Source organism: Lycorma delicatula, chromosome 1, assembly GCF_047948215.1.
Source record: "Lycorma delicatula isolate Av1 chromosome 1, ASM4794821v1, whole genome shotgun sequence".
NCBI classification, from domain to species: domain Eukaryota; kingdom Metazoa; phylum Arthropoda; class Insecta; order Hemiptera; family Fulgoridae; genus Lycorma; species Lycorma delicatula.
The window spans coordinates 191,878,251-191,896,300 of NC_134455.1; the positions used below are offsets into that span (position 1 = coordinate 191,878,251).

The 18,050-nt window shown below is 40.2% G+C and overlaps 2 protein-coding genes across 2 annotated transcripts in view; one reads left to right on the forward strand and one right to left on the reverse strand.

Moving 5' to 3' along the window:
- The window catches only part of LOC142317733 (uncharacterized), a 49,556-nt gene extending 47,937 nt beyond the window's left edge, over window positions 1-1,619 (reverse strand). The window contains exon 1 of the mRNA XM_075354281.1: window positions 1,507-1,619. The gene's annotated coding sequence lies outside the window, so the exon portion shown is untranslated. The remainder of the gene's footprint in view (window positions 1-1,506) is intronic.
- The window catches only part of crn (pre-mRNA splicing factor crn), a 188,888-nt gene that overhangs the window by 164,271 nt on the left and 6,567 nt on the right, over window positions 1-18,050 (forward strand). The window lies entirely within an intron of this gene.

Sequence of the window (18,050 nt, forward strand, 5' to 3'; positions counted from 1 at the left end):
ACTGTGTTCATTGCGACTGCCAACTAATGGTGCACCACATCCTTGTCTATTATGCGGCATTGTGTCAAACGTTTAAACTAGGACCTAAAATACAAAATATCTAAACAACAATGTATATACGTTGTCTATTGTCTTTCTTAAGGCCATGCATCTGGTTTCAAATATTATAACTATCAAACTGGTTTCAAACTTTGATGTTCTGAAATTTTATTGTTTTATGTTAGAATTTTAATACTGGTTTTATTTTGATTTTATTTCAAACTTAGCATTCTGTATAGTCATTTTACATCATTTTAATTAGTAAGGTAAATTCTAATTGTTAATATTTAATCATTTACTATAGTAATTTTAGGTTACGGCGCTAATAATGACACCTCATTGTGCAACCGGGAAAAAAAATTCTAGGCATCATAACATAATTGGTGCTTAGTTGCAAGGATATCAATGAGCTTAATACCAGAAATAAGGACCATCTCTCAAATGACAGTTCTGCACCAATCACAGATAACAATAGCAGACACTGGGCTCTCAACAAAATATTCCCATAACATTTGTATCTCATTCGATGAGCCCAGACATGTACAGCATACAGCATTATGGCTTTGCATACATCCTTACATAAAACAAACATGGTCCTGAAATTAAGCTCCCATCATGCCTTTTTTGGTGCTCCTTGAATTCAAGATTCTCATCAAGGATAACAAAGATACTTCTGCAGCGGGATACACCTAATTTGATAACCTGTCATCATGTAACAGCCAGTCAGCCCTTGAGCAACATCATTGTTTTCTCTGGGCTAAATACAATCTTATGTTGCAAACTCCATAACTGGGATATCTTGCAAGTCTGGGCTGCACTGAATTCATTCTCATTCCTCAAAATCTCCTCTAAGCAGCAAAAACCCATCATCCGCATAAGCAATGATGCGGCATCCACAGAGTAAAATCAACCGCATCAAACAGGAAAATAATAGATTATGCAAGTGGTAAGTATGCAAAAACGTTTTTCTTACATGTATGTTGGTCGGGCACCCAATCTGAGAAACACACTTTAAACGTTTCATTTGGTAAAAACAACGGAAAACCTAGCTACATGCAAGAAACTGAAGCCATTTGTATTCTAAATCTTTGAATGTTAAACCCACAGTTTTATTCGGTTTCTTTTCTTTTTTATTAAACACATGAAAAATCTGCATTCACACTGAATTTATTAAACGAAGAATATTCTTAATAATGGCAGTATTGACAGTTATGGATTATTTACAAAAATAGATTATGTTACTACTGTATTAAAAGTGAACGTAACGAATACTGTTATTTAATTACAAAGATTTAAAGTAAAATGACAAAAAAATTCACTGAGGTATGAAAATTAATGGTAATTTGCGCCGATATAACCAGAATAAATTGCCGAGTTAATTGACTTGTATAATAAAACAGTAAATTAAAGTAAACACTACTAAGTTGGTAATTAATTAGTACAACGTGGAAAAACGAAAAGACTTACAAAAAAATGAACTAATCAGTAATTTGCAGAAACAAATTAAACGAATTTGCTATAATTAAAAACGTCACAAAACATAACCAACCACATGCCTAATCAAAGACATCCAACTTTCCTAATCAGTTATGCCAACATTCAATTTAATTACAGTAAGAAAAAAGCAGCTTAATAATCATTTATTCTTATTAGTGCATAAATTATGAACATAAAAACAAATTATAAGTTAAAAAAGATGGGTTTAATGTCCGTATTAATTATTTAAATACAAACACATGAAATAATGTTAAGCTTACTACATTATATATAAAAAATTGCTACAAATAATCACTTATCTGTATATAACTGGATAGGGGAACTTATGACATAAAATACAATTAGTTTTCAATATTGAAGCATACTCCAGCGCTGCAAAATGAGATGTTGGGAACTAAATAAAACCATTTTACGCTTGTGCGACTATTATCGCCATATGGGGTTATTTATTTTACTTGACTCAACCACATTTTACTTGACTATTCAAAATCACAACACTTCTACTGGATCGGTTTAAATTAAAAATATGGTTTTATCCCTACTCTTACACTTACCTTTGCGCATGCGCCCTTTCATTTTATTTAGTTCTACCCGTTCTAATACTCAATTAGCAGCGCTAGTTTATGCTTAAAATTTACCAATTCCAATATAGGGAATTCCCTATCCAATTATATTGAGATCAGTGAAAATAATTCACAATTCAGCTATTGAAAATAGCTGAATAATTATCTATCATTTTCATTTCCGCCATTGAAAATAATTTTGAGTACATATTTATGTACACTTTAAACAGGATGCAGAAAAGTTGAACACAATTCAGCAACAGAATAATTTTGTTTCTGTATGTTAATATTTTTAGATTGTTCGGAAAAAAATTCAAAATAGCAACGGAAGTGTAATAAGGGTCTAGTTCTAAGTGTCGAGTTGTACGAAAACAGTTCCGTTGTCTTGTTTGAAAAAGTATTTGTTCACCTAAGTGAATAAGTGACGGTTATTTTTAGAAAGATTTTACATTCATAAACGCAAACAAAAGGAAAAGTTAACATATTTAATTTTCTTAATATAGATCAACACTATTCAAGCTAATGTGAGCCAGAAATCTGACAGTCCGTTATTGTATGTTAAAAACTCCTACTGATTTTTTTGGCTAGACTAATCCAAGCTGCTGCCTCACACCATCCCATCTATAATATTTGTAGATGGTATGCTCGGGTGTATCCGGTAACTCGCAATACCTGCAGGCAGAGGTAGCACGGTTTCCAAATCAACACAGGTATCCTTCGAACCCCCCCCCCCCCCTCGGCCAGTTAGTAGCAGTGAAAGAGGTAGACCCCACCACCATGAAGCTACGCTTCACCCATGAGTCAATATTATATATAATACGCCAAGTCCACTCCCCAGTAAATGAGGCATTCCAAGTATCTTACCAGTCTCTCAACAGTATATGCCTGGCTTCAGTTTTAGGCATTCCATTGTATATCCAAGAGAGCATTTGAGTCCTCATAAAATCTGGAGGAACACACGCAACGACCTCAACCGCACTACCGTGAGACCGTGCGGAATGCTGCAACAATATTAATGGCTTCTCGCCGTTGGATCGACGACAGCCTATTAAATTCTTTTTGTTATCAAATGCCTTAATCCAGGTAGGTACAGCGTAAAAAATAATGGACAAAGCCACTTGCAAAATAAGACGTCTCTTAGATACCCTCTGTGATTTCCCATAAGCTGATCCAGCTTAACCACAGAAGTCTCAGCATTCAGCAATCTTTACCACATGAATATTGAAGCGTCGGTTCTTATCAATCCGCACGCTGAAGTATTTAGCACACCCCGACGTTAGAACGGTGATCTCGGAAATTGTAACACGTATTTCACGGATCCTCCTCCTTTCCACAAGGGCAACCACTATGGTCTTGTGAGGAGCCAACCTCAAGCCCCTGGGTTGAGTAAGAGACATTGAATAGTGAAGACGTGCTGTCGAACGTTCCGTGGTTTTTTGTTTATTTGGAGGTTTGGAAAGTTTCGGTTAATTATTAATGGATGAGTCTGTGAAGCTTTGGACAACGGACTAACTTTTTATTCGAGATTTTTGTGGTTGGACGACCATATTGCCATTGGCAACGAGGTTCACTATTGACTAATTTATTGCTCTGCGAGTTATAACAAGACAGTGAAGTAAATAACCACTTAAAAGAATTTCAACTTATTTTTCATATAAGGTGAGCAAATAATTCTAAGTGTTGAGGCAGTTTATGAGGGGATTCCTTTTTTTCATCCTAGCTCCCTTCCTGTAACTCCTAACTCAAACCACCTGGGATCTTTGCGTCCCAGATTCTTCCTGATCCACCAAATTCGACTCCGGATTTGGATGGATACATTTTCGTGACCCCTTGACCCTCCTCCCAAAAAAAGGCCCTCCACGATTTTGGCGAGTGGGTATTCCACTTAAGCGGAATTTGGTGCTGAAGACAGTCCATGCATTAGCTTTTCGATTAGATGTTTGGTTCAACAGTGAAAAGAAGAAGATCACTTCCACTGGCAGATTCAGCACAACCTGGTAGTTTGAGACCTCCAGCTTTCTCAAAGATGAAGAAAGAGTATACTAAAGGAAAAAAGAGGTGCAGGCAGATGTCATCGGAAGAATCTGTTGTAGGGACAATGGATGAACTAATTACTCAGTTAGGACTTTAGTGTTTAATTTAAAACAAAATTCAGGAGCAGGCCTGTTGAAATATATAACACATGAAAAGGAGCTTTGTAGAATACACGAAGGGTTTAAAGGATTGATGGAGTTGTCACCACCACTAACGATTACGCAGGTGACAAAACTGAGGGGTCTCACAAGCTTGGAATAAGAGAACAGTTGGATACAGACTTATCTGATGAGCACTTGGTAGCGTTATTCGTTGGAAGATGGCTGGCGGAAATAGTTTCAAGAATTTCTCAAGTTGAGGAAATACCCGATGAGGGATATTTCCATAATTAGTTTTTATAACCTAATGGGCCAATCTGAGTGAACAGATCACCCTGTTCTTAATGTCACTGGAGTGATCTCTGGAGACATTGTCAAAAATGATACAGTTATCATAGCACATGAGCAAGCTATATATCCAGCCAATAGATACACTATTTATTTTGAAACAGTTAAAGGAGAGGAATATGCAGTAATGATAATATTAAAAGCCACAAAGAAAATACTAGAAACCACTAAGGCAGTGACTTTTATACTACCAGAAGGCAGACTTGGGAACCTCATTAGGAAAGTACTGGTTAACAAAGGGTAGAGAAGACCAAGTGAGAGTTTTGATTCCAAAGTCAGAAGTTATAAATCAAGAAAGCAAACGTCTGTGGATCAAGTGTGCTACTTCACCTGTACAAGACAGCTGAACTACAATCGTCGAAGCAGAGGGCAGGTCCTATGCGGATCTCTTAAGCACTATGAAACAAAATGTTACCCAGAAAGAGGCTGGAGAAGTGTTGTCTCTTAGGGAAGGGAATAATGAAGTATTATACATATGAGTTAGGGGGAAAGAGAAGGCTGAAGCACTTACTGCTACACGTTACGAGCTAAGTTGGCAGAGTTACAGGTTGGTATGAGGACCAGAGGCGGACGTAGAACAATTGTACATCTAAGAGATACTGACAGTGAGACCAGTGAGCAAGAAATTAAGGATGCAATAGCTCAGGTAATCGGAGTTACAGGTGAGTTTAAGATCTTGTTGATAATATCTGCTTATGGTGAAACCAAAAATTCAACAGTGGTCATGACATATTGCGCAGCGTGAAGTTAACAGAGGCTCACATACGGACAGGCTGGGTACATTGTTGTGCCTATATCCAAGTACCTGAAGACAGGTGATATCGTTGTTGGGCTTCGAGCCATGTCTCAGCAGATTGCAAAGGAGTAGATAAACGTCAGTTATGCTTCAATAGTGAGAAAACAGGCCATAAGAGCGCTCAGTGCAAAGGCCCGACGACATGCGCAATATGTGGTTCAGAGAGCCAATGGACCGGAAGGTGTACACACCAGCAATGAAGATACTACAATTAAATATGAATTGTAGCAGATGGGCACATGAAAACTACTGGGAGTTGTCTATGCAAAATAGAATAGACATTATAATTGCTGTGGACCCTAATGCATCAGTGACTTCTAGACTGGAATGTATAACAGATGAGAATTTGACAGTGGCAATTGTTTCTCCTTTAGTAGGAACTCCGATAGAAATATGTAGAACTGAAGAAGGTTATATCTGGACAAACTTGGGGGATATTGGTGATTTTCGCAAACTTGTGTGGCAAACTTGTGATTTTCGCTATCTACCATTCCCCAAATGTGGGAGTTGTCATTTTTATGGCTCTCCTTGATGAATTAGGGCATGAAATTCTAAGGTTCAGCAGCAGAAAGATAATTTTTTGCTAGTGACTTTAACGCTAAGTCTCCAGAGTTTGCAGGGACTGTGCAAAAATTTAGAGGGACAACGTTTAGTGGAAAAAATCAATGCTTTAAGGTTGATTGGTATGAACAGTGATGAACCCACTCTTAATCATGGGAAGCCATGACTTGACTTTCATCTCTGAAGATTATGTAACTAATCTAATTAATTGGAGAATATTAGAAGAAGAGAGTCTGTCGGACCATTACATAATAGTGTATGAGATAACAATGACACCAAGAATGGTTAAGCCTGGTAAAACTACCACCTTGAGGCGTGGATGTGTTCATTTTTTGAAGGTGATTGGTGAGGAAGTGGCTGAAGTAACAGACCCTGAGAACTGACATTAATTGTTACTATGGAATGTGACAAGATGGGAGTCCTGGTACAAGTGCTCGAAAAAAGACATACGTATTGGTGGGAACCTGAGCTAGAGGTTTTATGTAAAATAGCTTGGGCAGCTAGAAGGAAACTATAAAGAGGTAATACAACACATGGGTGAACTTTGCAAGGATGACTCCAAGAAAGAATACATGGAGGCTAAATCCAAATATACAGTAGCCATCAAAAAAACCAAGAGCAGGTGTTGGAAAGACCTTTGAAAAGATATCAATAGAGACCCCAGTGAAGAGGGTACCAGTTAGTTCCCAGAAGACTAGGTAGACGATTGCAAGTGATACCAAAAGACAAGGTGCGTGAATATGTAGACATACTCTTTCCGAAGCAAGTAGATTCATGTAGAGAGGAAATAGTGGCTGATGAAATACCGGTGTTCACTATGCAGGAATAAAGACTACAGGCAGAAAAATGAAATTGCATTTTGAAGAAATTGCAAATGAAGAGTCCGGGTCCAGATGGCATTCAGGTAGAAGTCATCTGGATACTGGTGGAAGAAGCACCTGTTACCAGTGTTGGAAGTAATGAACAATATGCTGAAAGGTGATTTTATACAGACTTCAAGAAAAAGATCAAGACTTTAATAAACAAACCAGTAGGTCAGGAGCTACAATTCCTTATAGACCAATTTGCGTTACAAATAATTGTTGTACTATAATGAATGTTAGAGACAAGGTCGCAGGCCTATATTGGAGAAAGGAATGATATTAGGCAGTGGCAATTTGAATTTTGATCGGGAAATTCAGTGATGGATGCTTTGAAGGTGATGAAATTGGTTGATAATGCGGCGAAGAGCACGTGGCGCACGTGGCGAATTCTGTAGTCACATTACTGGATATATACAATGCTTTTAATTCTCTGAGATGGGAAGCAATGTTTGAAGTGATGAAGAAGGTCAATAATAATATACCGCCATACCTCAGACGAATGATACAGAAATACAAGAAAGACTTTTGGTACACAAAATAGGCAGTAGTAAAATTGAATTCATAGTGTCAAGTGCGGTGCCTCAGTTTTGGGACCCATTGTATGGAATCTTATGTTTGATGGGATTTTTGCGCTTAGAATGCCTAGGCATGCAAGCAATAGCTTTTGATGATGACCTTGCACTAGTGGTCACTGCAAAGGAGTAAGACTTAGCGAGAGTAGCAAATAAGACACTAAATATGGTAAATATTAGATGGATGATAACTAGAGGACTCCAGCTCTTGCATGAAAAAACGGTGGCAATCTCTATAACTGGGAGTCGAATTATACAGCATATTCTGATTATGACTGAGGAAGGCCCGGTCCAGTTCGTCAGAAATACAAAATATCTGGAGATGTGGCTAGACCACATAAGGTCCTTTACTTTTCATGTACGGGAGGTTCGTACTAAAGCTGAACAAGTGATACAAAATCTAAATAGACTACTAAGAACAACTACTGGACAGTGGGCTCAATTAGGAAACTATACTCACATCTGGTGAATTCTATATTGTTATACCAAGTGACAGTGTGGCACAGGGCTCTGAGAAGTGACAGGAATAGGAGGTACTTAGAGGAGTACAATGAAAAATTGCATTACAAATAGCATGTGCCTATTCGTTGGTGTCAACTGAAGTATTGTTTGTAATTACTGGGGTGTTATCTATACAACAAATGGCTCGAGCTCAGGTAAAATTTGATGAAGGGCTGAATAAGGAAGACATGCAATGTTGAGTTAATAGAAGAGTGGCAGACAAAGTAGGTCATCTCATGAAAAGGCGAATGGACCCGGCGCTTAATAGGCAAGATCGAGCTGTGGATTGGGAGGAGTTTTGGTAAGCTGAATTATTGGTCCAACCAATTCCTGACCAGCCCTGGCTCATTCCGAGCCTATCTGTATGGAAGACACAAGGTTGATAATCCGGAGTGCCAATATTGTGGTCAGAGGGACACAGCTGAACATGTCTTTTTCCAATGCATTAGACGGGAAAGAGAAAGAAGAAGATGTATGGTCCAATAGACGTAGGCAATGTTATTGGAGTAATGCTAAAGACAGTGATAAATTCTCTGTGGTGTCCAGCTTTGTATACATAGGAAGGTGCAGGATGCAAGGAGGTGAAAGAAAGCCTCCTCTTGTGTTACTGCCGTTCTTCTGTGTTTAAACAGATGGGCAATGGTATTGAAACGGGGGGGGACTCCAGTAACTCCTGAGCAAGCGACAAGTAGTAGCAGTATCCCAACTGAGGTGTCCAGTGGTATACAAGTATCGGAGTATCAATTTCAAGGTGAGTGCAATTGCAGTTCTAGTAGTCAGAAATAATCAATAGTTGGTGTGTGGGTGGGTGGGGGAGCCCTCAGTGGAGCCGTCGTCGGTTCGTGCTTGCGCGAGTGAGTGGCGGTATTGAAGTTGTAGGACTATTGAGCCTCCCTGCTTTGGCACCCCGGTGTTTTGCTATACTTAATTACAAAACCAGCCCTGAGAGGTGAGGAATGGTGAACTGGGAGTTTTAGTCGGTAGGGCGTGAGCACACATAGGCTTTTAATAACAGCAGGTGCCTGGCTCTTGGAAAACAATCTTCTAAAGCTCGAACAAAGTTGTGATACCTCTCAGCACTCGAGTTTGGAGAAATATAGCCTGAAATGAGTATACAATCAATAAGGTCTACTGATACGTAGCCATCACCTCTAGAGACTTGGGAAGTGGTATACCTGCCCGAAACTTTCAGAATAGCAGCATCCTCAGATCGCTCAACAATTCACGAATGCGCAGCCACCTTTCTCTTATTGGGCTCAGCAACAGCGAGTAAATTCACACCATACTCAATTGCAACATGCCAGTTAAGGTCATGGGTAATAGAATTCCTATTAGCATTTACATGCATAATTCTCATTGCATGGTCTGTTTACAGTCCTTGGACCCAGCCCGACATCCAACAATACCACAGAAAGAAGCATAGCTCGCAGGCTCCTTACAATGTTCCCTTAGATGGCTTTGTCTACCGTACCAGAAACAACATGTCAACCGATCTGGGCCCACACTTCCACCTGGTCCGATCATGAAGTCTCACGCGGCATTACAAAGTCACAATCAGGAACCACCAAATGCGTGATGAAGCCACGCCCCGGTTGCATGAGCTACCAGACCCCAGCAGCGTGGCCACTGCCACCAGTGGGAGCCCCAAACCTTACCACAAACAATACTAACATAACCGTGGCACGATGCCAATGCGTCTACCTCCAACCCATCCAATGCCTAGAACGGACGTAATATCCTAGCGACGAATATCCATCCTCTGGATGGACAGGATTTCACCAATCTCACCAGAAGGCACAGACTCCTTCACAGTTCTCAGAAGATCGGCATGCGATCTTCCCTGCACCTTAACCATAACTGTTCTGCTGTCAGATGCAGCAGGAGTAGTTCGACCAAACATTCTGCCCTCAGCAGGCACCATGTCACCAGAAATCAGACACATTCTAGCAGTATCATCACGTCCACAATACAAATAGATCAACAACTTCTGTATACGTTCCCCAAGCTTACTGCTCGGTAAAACAAACACTAGCAAAGACACCCAAACCACCTTCCTAATAGAATCCAGTAAAATAGCCAAAGTGGATTCATCTCCCGAAGACAAGTCATAATGCACTGTAAAGCATGCAGATCGGACAGAAGAATCATCCTGCCCTAACATTATTGAAACTTCCTTCGTTACTTCACTCGCTTTAGCACCCGGCTGCTGTGCCGTAAGGTCCGAGATGTCCAGAACACATGCAACATCCTTAAAATGACTTTTTTTTTTTTTTTTTGTTTGTGGGCGAAAAACGCCTGGGCGTTATCAGCGTCCAGTAGCTATTAGTAAAAGGGTATAATAACTCCGAAATAATAAACTATACAAGGCGTAAACGTAATACATATAATAAAAATTTACTAAAACAAGCTAATAAGGTAAAATAAAACTCAAAACTAACACCACAGGCAAAGTTGATAAAATATAAAAGTTAAAATAATAGATTAAATTAAGTATATAAAACTTACCTAACTCCTATGGGTTGTGCAAAAATCCCCTCCCCGGACAGTAAAATTAAATACATAGAACCAAAAATCAAATTGAAAATAAAGGTTAAAATTATTAAAAAAACTGTCCTTACAAAAAAACATATATGAGCATATTAAATCCTTTGCAGTAACCCGGTGCTATGCAAAAAGAGAAACACCCTTTCCAAAATCCCGCTATCGTCGCACAAGATATCACGGATGTTTCCGGGAATATTAAACTGACGACGCAACGCCGCATAACATATGCAGTCCACGAGAATGTGGTGCACAGTCATGCGGCAGTTGCATCGTGTGCACAAGGGTGGGGCTTCTCCTGAAATTAGGTATTCGTGTGTGATCTTCGTATGTCCCACCCGTAACCGGCAGAAGACCACTTCCTCACGACGAGAGTTTCTGCAAGAGGAGCCCCATGGCAACACTGAATCCTTAATCCGTCGGAGTTTATTATCGACGGTAGCCAACCAGTCACTTTGCCACCTTGCTCGCAGTGATTGTTTTATATGATTGATAAAATCAAAGGTCCTAACTCGGGTGGTGAAAGGAGGCTGAATACACGCTTCCTTGGCAGCAGAATCTGCTCTTTCGTTACCTAGAATTCCAACGTGGCTGGGGATCCAGCAAAAACCTACCTCCCTGTTGCGTTTATTTAACTCAGCGATTTTATCATAAATGTCAATGACGACAGGATGTTTGGAATAAAGGTTATCCAATGCCTGGAGAGCACTGTACGAGTCACTGCAAATAAGAATGCTCCTATATTTAGGGCCAACGATACTTAGAGCCCTATCCACAGCGAGTAGTTCCGCGGTGAACACACTCGTAACACCGGGTAGCCAAACATATAGGACTGTTCATTGATAACAAAAGCACAACCAACGTTACCGCCATGCTTCGACCCATCAGTATATATCACCACGCCTGGATTCGACTTGGCGAGGAGAAACTGAAACATCTGCCGGAAAAAATAGGTGGCGTGGAACGCTTATCGTACGTTGTGAGATCAAACGTAAAATTTACATGATTTATTCTCCACGGGGGGTTCGAGCACGGACATGATGGAAAGAACGAGGGAGAGTCAACACTCATACGCTGCAGCAGACGTCGTGTACGGACACCCACAGGCGCAGTACAACGTGGACGGTCCTCATACTCCCTCATATTAGGATTCTTAAGAACTGGGTCAAAAGCTGGGTGATTCGGCTGTCCGCTGAGACGGGCAAAATAAGACAACAAAAGCTGGTCTCGTCTATCCGAAAGTGATGGCTCGCCACTGTCTACCAGTAAGCTTGCGATAGGGCTCGATCTAAACGCACTTGTGGCAAGCCGAAGAAAAGCATGATGCACACTGTCCAACATTTTAAGTACAGTTTGACGAGCTGAAGAATAGGCGACACAACCATAATCCAAACAGGAACGAACAAGGGAGTAGTAAAAACGTAACATACATGACCGATCGGCCCCCCAGTTGGCGTTACTAAGGACCCGCATCATATCTAAAAGTTTGAAACATTTTGTCCTCAATTCGTCAACATGTTTAATCCAGGTAAGACGGCTATCAAAAAGCAAACCCAGAAACCTGACGTAAGTAGAGACAGCAATATGCTCTCTGTTCAGAAAAACCCGCGGATTAGAAGGGTTCCGTAGCCGAGAAAAGACTACACATTTCGTCTTGTCGGGTGAAAATGTGAAACCAGTAGTTCCTGATCAAGCCTCAAGGCGAAATATAGTGTTCTGTAGCAGTCGCTCCGCGGTGGGTTTAGAGCGGCTCGCAACGTAAATAACAAAATCATCAACGAAAAGAGAATAAGAGACAGGAGCCCACACACAATTGGTAATGCTGTTTATGGCCACAGAAAACAAGGTGGCACTTAATGAGTGCCATTAAGTGTTTTCTTAAAAAACATTTTCTGCAAAATGGGGTACCTTGAGGTACCCCATTTTCCGAGATGACACTGTCTGAAAGTGAATCGTCTACACGAACCCGAAACGTCCGGTGATTCAAGAATCCCCGGACAAAAGCAAGCATATTGCCAGTGATCCCCCACCTCCTAAGGGTGTTAAGAATGCCACGTCGCCAGGCCGTTTCGTACGCCTTTTTTATAATGAAGAAGATAGCAACGAGGTGTTGGCGGTTCAGGAAGGCGTTTTGTATGGCTGTCTCCATCGACACCAAATGGTCAATGGAAGATCTCCCCTGTCGGAAACCACACTGTTCCGAAGAAAGAAAGCCATGTTTCTCCAAGTACCATGCAAGCCTGCGGTTCACCATCCTCTCCATTATTTTACACAATACGCTTGTTAAAGAAATAGGGCGGTAGCTTAAGGGATTCTCTTTTCTCTTTACCAGGCTTTACTACTGGTATAATAAATGCTTCTGACCAGCCGGGCGGAAAGACTTGTCCGGAGAATAAACCATTGTAAATACTCAAAAGATGTAGTGCTGAGTTAGGAAGGTGCGAAAGCATACAAAGGCGAAGATTTCCATAAACCATTGTAAATACTCAAAAGATGTAGTGCTGAGTTAGGAAGGTGCGAAAGCATACAAAGGCGAAGATTTTAACGCCAAGATTTCCATCTGTGCTTTGTACTTCTGAAATTCGGTACTATATTAACAAGTGAGAGATACCGAGCGGAAAGATTTCGCTAAAGCATTTGCTACAGCCGAAGATGATGTAAGGAGTTCTCCCTCATCGACGAGACCGAGAATAGATTGCCCTGGCGACCTGAAAATTGCATGGATTTTTTTCCACACAGTAGACGTGGTAGTAGTACGTGAGATGGTGTTCACATATTTCGTCCATTAGCGGTCAAGAAGACCCGACGGCATACCACTCTAGCCCTGCGGTACAAACCGAGATTCTCAGTTGTAGGTCTATTATTGAATTTGCGTAGTGCCCGCCGTCGATTCCGAATAGTACATTTGCAATCATCATTCCACCACGGTAGGGAAGGACGTTTAGGATTACCCAATGTTTGTGGGACATATTCGCTGGCAGTTTCAAGTATTAAGGACGTAAGAGAGGAAAGTTGCTCAAGGACGTTCGCACCGACGTCATACTGCGACTGGAAGGCCTTAAGATATCTATCCCAATTCGCCTTTTCAACAATCCACCTCCGTGGCCTTCTCCGAATCTCGTGGTCCACACCGAAACCGATAACAATTGGTTTATGGTCGCTGCCATGAAAATCATCACAAACAGACCAATCAAAATGAGGGAGTAAAGCCGGCGAGCATATGGAGAGATCGATGTTAGACACAGTACCAGATGGTAAAGACATGAATGTATGAGATCCATCATTCAGCAAACAAAAGTCCAAGTCCTGTCTCACATTGTGTACTATATTTCCCCGAGTGGAGCAGAAAGTCGAGCCCCAAGAAACATGGTGGGCATTGAAGTCTCCTACTATTAATGACGGAGATGGTATTTGTGCGAGGAGGTTTGAGATATCGAGCACTGAACTCAGTGTTCGTCGAGAGATACAGATTGTAGATATGCAACTTAAAGGGGACAGAGATCTTCACTGCAACAGCAGGAACGAGAGTGGTCAGTTGAATCCTTGTAGCCGATACCTCATCCCTAATGAAAATAGCCACTCCACCACCCTCTCTACCGTCTACTACACAGTCAAATCTCTCACAAAAGTATTCCCTGAGTGCGATTGGGTCATGTCACAGAAGATGAGTTTCCTGGAAACACATGACAATCTGATCATGCACCTGCGCCCGTACTCCAATATCTTCAATGCGGGACCGTACACCCCTAACATTCCACTGAATAATGTTATAAAATTAAAATAAAATAAAAAATATACTCAAGAAACCATATAGAATTCAGTTGTACGCGATTCTATTTTTCTTTTTCGTGTTCTTCAACTTAGATAACTCCCGACGACTTTGGTTCGGGAGGTTCCTCAACCATATCCTCCAGTATATGGGGTGACGGCGGAGGATTTATGAGAACGGGATGTCGCTACTGACATCCCAGAGGGGGTGGTCATGTGGGTTACTTTCGTGGGGACCTTGTTAATTGGCTTACTGCCAGCTGTGGTAGCCTCTGCCCGTCCCGGCAGCACTTTGGGAGCAGGAACTGTTGTATGGATCACACTGTTGGATTCAGTTATTGCGACGCAGGACTTTTCACTCATCCTTGTCAGCCCGGAAATAGTGGCCGTAAGCGAAGTAACCTGATCAGAAAGCATGTGAACGAGTTTCTTAACTCGTGCAGGATCCGCACTGTGGAGTATGAACAGGTGAAGCAGACTGTTTTGACGCAGCAGTAGCGAAGGACACATCAGGTTGAACGAGGTTCCGTGAGTTAACTATCTTCCTATACTCCCTGCGTGCAGCCGGGAAAGATAGTTTCTGCTCAGTACAGATCTTGAGAACCGCCTTCTCTTCCTTAAAGGTTGGGCAATCTCGGGAGCGGGCCGAATGCGAACCATTGCAGTTCGCACATTTTTCTCTTTCCTCGCAGTTAGCGTCACTGTGGCCTTCGGTAGCACATCGAGCACAGATCTCCGACCTCGAGCAAGATGTTGCAGTGTGACCGTACCTTTGGCACCTGAAACACCGCCGTGGGTTGGGAATGAACTGGCGTACCCGAACGGAGAGGTAACCCACCTTAATCCTCCCTGGAGGAACAGGAAGACTGAACGTCAGTACAAGGGACGGCGTCGGTTCTTCCGTCCCGTTCTGCCGTTTCATCAAACGTTTCACCTCTACAACACCTTGAGTACTAAGCTCATCAGCAATTTCCCTCAAATTCATTTCCATAAGGTCACGACGAAAAATCACCCCTCGGCTGGTATTTAGGGTCTTGTGGCATGTCGTAATTACGACTATGCTGCCCATACTGGTCAGACGTAACAAAGACCGACTCTGCTCGTCGTTATATGTCTCCACCAGAATTGTCCCATCACGTAATTTTCTAGTTCCTCGGAGAACCAATACATCCTGTGATGCATTTATTAACCATGAAAGGTGAGACTTTTTGAACGGAGCCACCCTCCTGATTATTCCTAACAACAACAAAGCGAACATTCTTAGACCTAACACCACCCTCGTCGGCTGTAGAAAATTATCCTCGTCAGACGAAGCTGACCGAGACCTTTACACCAGACTTAAAATGGTGTTTTTTTCAGATGGACCACCAACCATCATAGAATTTGCTGCAGGAACTGAAATTTTGGTCCCACGAGAACTGGCGATACAATAGACCACTCCAGCAGAGCGCACGCATAGCTGGAATTAGATCTAAATACAACTGGGTTTGCTCTGGTGCCCAGAGGACATCGTTCGAGATTCACTACGTAGAGCCATTCACCCATCGGCACGATAGTTCCCACATTGGGTTACGGTTGCATTTCGTGTGTAAGTGAGAGAGAAAACTGTATTGGATGTTGTTGTGTAGTCGAGTAAATGTATATGTTGTAATTCATGTAGTGTACCTGGTGCAGTATACGTGTATAGTGAAAAGTAGCTAAGTGTGTAGTGGGAAGAAAAGCTGCAGAATACTGCAGCTAATGACATAAGTCACCTTCAACTGGAAGGGAATTCAGTTGTTCAACCTTCTGCATAACATCAGCAGGTCATATTTTTTCCACAAGCTTACACCATTCTGCATCCGAAATTGATTCAGCAAGGACATCAACATTCTGCATACCATGCTCCCATGGTTGTTCAGTCTACATGGAAACCTCATTTAGGTACCCAATCGCGGAAAAGACATTTCGTAAACAGAGGTTACCACAATCTCTAAATTTAGAGCTTTTTCTAGTACTCTAGCTGCACTCTCCTTAATTTTCTTCTTGATATTGGTATTCTGTAGAATAAGCTGCTCTAAAATATACAATTCCTCCAATAAATGGCTCATATTGGATCCATCAGTTCCATTCCCTTCACTACTGTCAGAAATAAGGTCATAAAAATCATCATTTCTTCTGTATCGTCAGAAATGTCAATAATAATTTAACCTGTTTGTATGGAAAAAAAGAACAACCACAGAAAATGCTGCAACATCATGTAAACTGAAATTACTTCTTTTTTTCTTTTTTTTATTTCACATGCTTTAAGTTGTGTTTTTTTAGTTGAGACAATTTTTTATCATATCTAGTATTACTAACAATAAAAATTAATTATTTTTAATTAAATTAGTGAAGGAAGAGAAAACCAGGTAAAAATTGACTGCATAATTTTTCCAAATCATTTTAACAATTTAAGTCATACCTCAGCTCTTTTTCAACTAATCTGATTATATGAGGTGTCATTTTGTTCACTATAAAAAGCTTACATTTTTATCTAATAAAATAATATTTACAGAGCTATTCACATTTAAAAAATACTACTGGTCCCCATTTTGAAAGTTTCCAATTTATTTATTTCGTAGAAAATGTTTGTTCATGTATACCAAATTTCGTTAAAATACCTGAAATCGTTAGATATAAGGAATACATAAATTTTTATTGAAAGTACACAAAATGGGAGAGAAAGGGAGATGAAAGTGGGTGTCCGTATTAACTTTTTTTGATTGATATCCTGAATCAGTTCCCAAGGTTTGGGTGATAGCACTTAGGACCACTTTGTGTATTACATTACTTTATGAAGGTTTATTGAGAAACAATTGCAGCCTAAGTTCAGATGTTATCCAAACTAGTATGGTATAACTGATAGAAGTGAAGTTTATATAACATTTATTGTGTTAATATTTATTAATTACTATATAGGCTCTCGTTACTTAATAAATGACTGAAGTAGTAAATCCAAGAAATATTTGCCCTACTTTATTTATATTTCTTATTTACTGAATTTAATAGTTAATTAAATTATTTAAAATTGGAAATTATTAGTATATACAGAATGTTCAACTTAAAAGAGGGCCTATCATTCAGAAGTTTACACTAAATGTATACTTTTATAAAACTGCTCATATTGGTGCGAGATGGGTAATGTGGAAATTGATGGTATGACTGGAGTTGGAGTGGGGAGGATTGTTTATTGCCTAAATATTGAGTATTGCCAGTCTATGTTGAGCATTGGCTTTTGAACAAGGTTATATAATTGTGTTTGTCTGTTAAAATGCAGTTAACTGTTGAAGAATGTGTATTAATGATGGGAACTTATTTAGAGATGATATCTTATGTTGGGTGTTGTTGAAAGTTCAGGAGAAATTTGAAAAGGAAGCACCAGTGAGAAGTATTATTCACAAGTTAAAAAATCTTGTGAAACTGGTTAGACCAAAAACATCCCCATCACAGGTCAGTTTTAATGACGCTTTAATGTCATACAGGACATTAAAGCAGATCTCCTCATAAATCTTTGCAAAGATTAAGCTGGGAAAAGGACATTTCACTAGATTCAAACATGTTGACAGGTGCTTAAAAATGGATGGACATCATTTTCAACACCTTCTGTAAATTATTATGTAAGTGTTTGCCAATAAAATATTATTTATGAATGAAAATAAATGACAAAACCTCTTTTCAAGTTGAACAATGTGTAGAATTCTTTTAACAGAATATCTATTACTATATACATTCTATTCAACATGTTTTCCAGATTGTTTCAAGGGTAATTACCAACAAAACCCACCTAAAAAAACACCAAATTAACAGCTAGCTCAACGCAAACTTACAAATTTATATTAATGTAATGT